The 6,541-nt window shown below is 36.6% G+C and overlaps 1 non-coding gene across 1 annotated transcript; it reads left to right on the plus strand.

Moving 5' to 3' along the window:
- Positions 1-5,207: 5,207 nt before the first annotated feature.
- Positions 5,208-5,314, plus strand: LOC143640846 (U6 spliceosomal RNA). Its single transcript, XR_013155159.1, has one exon. It is a non-coding gene; the product is annotated as a U6 spliceosomal RNA (small nuclear RNA).
- The last annotated feature ends 1,227 nt before the right edge of the window (positions 5,315-6,541 follow it).

Below are 6,541 nucleotides of genomic sequence, written 5' to 3' on the forward strand. Positions count from 1 at the left end.
GGTGCTGAGAATCGAACCCGGGCCGCACGCATGCCAGGTGAGCGCGCTACCACTTGAGCCACATCTCCAGCCCCAGATGGTATCTTAGGGTGGTTTTGATTTGTATTTCTCTGGCTGCTAGAGATGGTGAGCATTTTTTCATGTACTTGTTGATTGATTGTATGTCCTCCTCTGAGAAGTGTCTGTTCAGGTCCTTGGCCCATTTGTTGATTGGGTTATTTGTTTTCTTATTGCTTAATTTTTTGAGTTCTTTGTATACTCTGGATATTAGGGCTCTATCTGAAGTGTGAGGAGTAAAGATTTGTTCCCAGGATGTAGGCTCCCTATTTACCTCTCTTATTGTTTCTCTTGCTGAGAAAAAACTTTTTAGTTTGAGTAAGTCCCATTTGTTGATTCTTGTTTTTAACTCTTGTGCTATGGGTGTCCTATTAAGGAATTTGGAGCCCAACCCTGTGGGTGTATTTTAAAATTATGGCTTTTTTCTTTTCCCTGCAAGAATCATGAAGAATCTTGCTTGACTTTTCACCGTGAGGATCTGGTGGAATTCCGAGAGGTAAAACTCAGAAAGTGTGACTTTCTAAGATTGCAGTCCTCAGGAGTTTCTCACATCCAAGCTCATCAAAACTCTTCCCCCCAACATTTAATCAATATTACCAATTACTTAAGTATTCTTACACATTTGCATTCCATCAGTTTGGGTCCTCAGCTATGATTTTCTGAATTCAGTTTTCACTCCCAAGTATGGGCTCATGCTTTAACCATGTAATCTCAATTCTCTGAGAGGTCGAAGAAAGGTCATTGGTTTTCAGTTTGTTCTGTTCTTGTTTCTGTCATAAGGACAATAATGATGATTTCCAAGCTCTTTACATCTAGATCTAGAAATAAGGTCATTACTGTGACTATATCTAGTCATGTGGTTTCGAAGCCTGTGGAACTGATTTGCAGGAGTTTAGAAAGATTTCGAGATGCAAGCTTGAGAAGCCCTAGAATGCTATAAGCTGAACTCAGTGGACAATTATGGTGTATGCTTAGAAGACCAGAATGCTGATAAGATTGCAGACAGTAAACACTGTGCTCATGAAGTTTCAGATGATTCCATTGGGAACTGAACCATAGGCATTCATGTTACATTCTGTAGAACTTGTCTACATTTTGTCAATGTCCTGAGATTTTGTGTAAGGTTAAATTTAAAGATGACAAACTAATTAATCTAGTGGAGGAATCTTCAAAGTAGCTCAGTATTCAGGCTTTACTGGCTGCTTTTTGCCAAGTATACAATGAGAATATAGAGAAAAGTAGAAAATTTTAAAAAACTTGTAGTTTGACCAGAAAAGCATGTGTAAAATTGGGGCCAAGGAAGATGTGGTTCCTGAAGGGATGAGTACCACTGAAGGGAGACCAAATACTTTGCAAGTAAACAATAGGAAAGATGCCTTGAGGATACCTCAGGAATTGAGCATACCTCACCCTTCATAGGCATGAGGGTATAAATATGAAAACTCATTTGAAAGTCTTTTCTTTGAGAAGAGGGACTGTTGCTACCCTGCTTACACAGAGATGCCCAGGAAGTAGTTTCTTCAGAATTCTTTTCACTGTGTTCAGCTGCCCAGGCATTTAGAGACTGGGGCAGCCATGGTCCAAAGAAGGGCAGCTACTATTTTTGCTTGTAGCAGAACTTGGAATCCTCCACATGATGCTGGTTTTGCAGGAATGCAAAATGTTAAGAGTTACAGTGTCATGGAGGCTGCCATTAAGATTTCAAAGGAAAACCTGGGAAGCCAGGCAATGTGTGTCAGGGTCTGAACCTCTGAAAGCAGCCCCTGAGAAGGTAATACGTGAAACTGCTGGTGTGACACTGAAGTTGTATTTAAGACCCCAGGAAGTTAGAGATGCCAAAAACATGGATCATCTGCTGAATGACAATTGGAATGGGCAAAAGGGAAACTTCCAGGGTACTGGTAATATTTTATATCTTGAGTCTGACAGTAGTTACTAGGGTAAGCTCACTTTGTAAAAATTCACTAAGCTGTTCCCTTATTATTTGCATAATTCTTTGTACACATGTTATTATTTAATAAAAAAAAATATTCACCTGCACATCCCCAAAGGTATTTTTCACATTTCACAATTCAGAACTATATATTGACTGCATTTGTAGAGCTAAACATTCACATAATCTCATAATTTATGGTCTTTTATGAGGTCTTGTTCTACCCCCTCCCTTGACTCTGAAACCTAACAAGGAGGCAGGTCTTACCAAAAGTATATTTCTTCATATGTTCTTCATATTTGTAGGGCTCCTCTAACCAGGGTAAAAACTGAAATCACAGCTGGAGACTTTTTCATAAGCCTGTGTGAGTGCCTTTTAAATTTAGTGTAGTTTATCATGTATGAGAAAGCCTCTTCTTACAGGAGCCAACCTGTTCTTTTTTTTTTTTCAAACTCTTCCTCTCTCTCTCCCCTGCCCCTTTCTATCTTTTCTCTTCCTTCCTTCCTTCCTTCCTTCCTTCCTTTCTTCTTTCTTTCTTCTTATAAACTATCAAGAAAACAAATGTGATAAAGTCAGGAAGAGACAGGCTGACGATCATGGTGTCCTGAGGCAAATAGCAAGTGGGAGGTTCACAGATTTGGGTGTGATTTCCGAATTCAAAAGGAAATGTTAAAATAAAATACACCATTTTGTTTCTGTTGTGCTAAAGACACAATCAGATGGCCACGACAATCCAAGAACTGAAATTGTACAAAAACATCTACATTACCCTTCAGATCCCCAAGGTTATATCAGCATGCCCTTTAGGGTAGTTTAGTCTACCTATCCCTAGTGTTGTCAGTTCAGCAAATGTCTTAGATTAGAAGTTTTAAAGAGTTGCTACTAACACACGTTTGAAATCAATTATAATCATAAATCATAAACTCTGTATTTACACTCTCTCCTCCCATTTCCTTGCTCCTATGTGTTTTGTGTTTGCAGTTACACTTGCAACTATGCATTTTTATATACAAAATCTCAGACTTCTTTCAACCTAGTGCCAAAAAGGAGTTCTGCCTCCACTTATTAACTTACAGACCTCATTTTAAATATGCTTTAGTTTCTTAAAATTCTATAATACACTATATCTTTGACCACAAAAAAACTTGAAAATGTTACACAATGACTAAAACAATTATGGCAAAACCTAAGCCTCCAAAGACATTCATTTCTATTTCTCAGCTTTAATAAAGATTTGCTTATTCTTCTAAAAACAAAGAACCCAAGGCTTTGTTAGCATTATAAAGGAAAATTCTCAAAGGTTTTGAGACTCAATTGACTCCTCAAAAATCATGTTTTGCAATTTTTAATAGAAAAATTGTACATGAGTTTAGTTCCTGTGAGGAAAGGACATTGAATATACTTGTATCTTCATTTTATTAATGATTAGAAGATGATTTTAAGTTACAAAATAATTCTTTATTTTATAAAAGTTTCCATTATGTTAATCTTCTAAAATTAAAAAGTTATCTACTTTTGAGAAAAAAGTTATATAGTGTAACAAAAGATGATTTATACACACTATTTCAATCAGAGCTTACCAAGGAACATACTCCCCATATGTCTGCTTTTAAATATCGTCTTTTAATTCCTTCTGAAGCAGGAGATTTTTTAAAATATTTTTAATTGTGGGTGAACACAGTACCTTTATTTTGTTTATTTATGTGTTTGTTTGTTTATTTTAATGTGGTGCTGAGGATTGAACCCATTGCCTCACACATGCCATGCACTCCACCTCTGAGCTACAACCCCAGCTCTGAAGCAGGAGATATTTTAATGTTAAAACCGGTTCAATTTTATCTATTATTTCTAACAAAAAAAATCATGTGTTGGAATTTCAATATTAAAACAGAAATAAATGCTAGAAGTGATATACTTACTTTTTTAGACATGGTCAAAACTATTCTTTCAAAGAACACTTACACAAGTAGTTATGTACTTTTTAAAATATTTTTTTAGTTATACATGGACACAATATCTTTATTTTTTTTTTGTTTTTATGTGGTGCTGAGGATGGTAGCCAGTGCCTCACATGTGTAAGGCAAGTGCTCTGCCACTGAGCCACAACCCCAGCCCCAGTTATGTACATTTTTTAACAGAAAGCACAATTTAAAAATTGACCCTGAGACAGGGCTTTCTTGGTATCAATGTAATCAGCTATGACAATAGGCTATACTAAGATTCTGTCAGAACTGACTTAAGATATTTGGGTAAGATTAAAATTCAAAGTCTATGTTTTATTCTATTTAGGCTGTAATAACAAAATACTATGAACTGGGTGACTTGACCAAGAAAAGGTAATTTCCCACAGTTCTGAATGCTAGGGAAGTCCAAAATCAAGGTGCTAACAAAGATGATTTTGTTCTGAGACATCTTCTCTTATAGGCATCAATCATCTTGCTGTATGCCCAAATGGCCTCTTCTTTTGTGTACATGCAGATGCAGCAAACTCTGGTCTCTCTTCCTCTTCTTATAAAGACATTTATCCCATCATGGGGGCTCCACAGTTCTGGTCTCATCTTACCCTAATTAATCTCCAAATGCCCTGTCTCCAAGTACCATTAAATTAGGGGTTAAAGGCTTCAACATCAATTTGGGAGGACAGAATTCAGTCCATAGCAGTCTGTTTCATTAGAAGACATTTGTGCTGATTCATTAAAATACATGTTAATAAAAACAATAATGCAAATGCATTAAATAAAAGACTAATAAAATTAAGTACTTATTCTATCATTTATAAAATATTTAATTCTTCAATTAAATATACACACACACACACACATTTAATACATACAAGTACTTCTGTAACCTAAATGTCCAGTGGGTAACTAGAAGCATGATGAACCTTAGAATTTTCTTTCAGGTATGTGACTTCATAGGACATTGATTATTCAACCCTAAAAGAATCAGAGGGCTGGGGATGTGGCTCAAGTGGTAGCGCACTCACCTGGCATGCGTGTGGCCCGGGTTCGATTCTCAGCACCACGTACAAACAAAGATGTTGTGTCCGCCAATAACTAAAAAAAATAAATATCAAAGAAATTCTCTCTCTCTCTCTCCTCTCTCACTCTTTCTTTAAAAAATAAAATAAAATAAAATAAAAGAATCAGATTCCAAGAAAGATGAAAATGAAGCCAATACTTTTGCATAATATTCAAAAGCAAAAGTTAGCAATTAAGTGCTCACTTCAGCAGCACATATACTAAAATTGGAACAATACAGAGAAGATTAGCATGGCCCCTGCGCAAGGATGACATGCAAATTCGTGAAGCCTTCCATATTTTTGAGGCCAATTTGGAAAGCATTATGGAGATTCCTGGGAAAGCTGGGAATGGATCCACCATTTGACCCAGCTATCGCCCTCCTCGGACTATTCCCTGAGGATCTTAAAAGAGCGTACTATTGGGATACTGCCACATCAATGATTATAGTGGCACAATTCACAATAGCTAGACTGTGGAACCAACCTAGATGCCCTTCAATAGATGAATGGATAAAAAAAATGTGGCATCTATACACAATGGAGTATTATGCAACACTAAAAAATGACAAAATCATAGAATTTGCAGGGAAATGGATGGCATTAGAGCAGATTATGCTAAGCGAAGCTAGCCAATCCTTAATAAACAAATGCCAAATGTCTTCTTTGATATAAAGAGAGCAACTAAGAACAGAACAGCAAGGAAGAGCATGAGGAAAAGACTAACATTAAACAAAGACGAGAGGGGAGAGAGAAAGGGAGAGAGAAGGGAAAGCATATGGAAAAGGTAGGAGACCTTCAATGTTACACAAAAATATAAGAGGTTGTGAGGGGAAAGGAGGAGGGGGAAAAAAGGGAGAGAATTAAACAACAGCAGAGGAGGTAGAGAGGGAAGATGGGAGGGGAGGGGAGGGGAGGGGGGATAGTAGGGGATAGGAATGGTAGCAGAACACAACAGTCACTAATATGCCATTATGTAAAAATGTGAGTGTGTAACCGATGTGATTCTGCAATTTGTATTTGGGGTAAAAATGGGAGTTCATAACCCAATCGAGTCAAATTTATGAAAGATGATATATCATGAGCTCTGTAATGTTTTGAACAATCAATAAAAAAAAAGTTGGCGGTTAATTTTGGACAATAAAGCAATAATGTATGATGACCTTTTAAATTAACATAGTTTCAAAGTCAGGTTGCTCTATTCAGTACCTGTTAAACTACTCTGTAGAATAAAATGTGTATTACTCTCTGTTCTTTTCAATGCCAAGTACAACTAAGGTAAATACTAATGTGTAGCATAAATTTCAGAGCAACCAACAGGCCAAAACCAAGGTGTATAATTCCTATATTGGGAACAAAGCCCAAACAGTTGAGCTGTTTGGGCTTTGTTTCCAATATAGGAATTATATTGTCAGAGTTCCCATATACAGAGACCTTTTTTTTTTCCCATGTGTCTGTATTTTGAGAATTAGCATCTTTCCTGGGTAGGCCAAATAACTTGATTTAAGGAAAAATATTTTTAAAATCTCAAA

Source organism: Callospermophilus lateralis, unplaced genomic scaffold (assembly GCF_048772815.1).
Source record: "Callospermophilus lateralis isolate mCalLat2 unplaced genomic scaffold, mCalLat2.hap1 Scaffold_66, whole genome shotgun sequence".
Classification (NCBI taxonomy): domain Eukaryota; kingdom Metazoa; phylum Chordata; class Mammalia; order Rodentia; family Sciuridae; genus Callospermophilus; species Callospermophilus lateralis.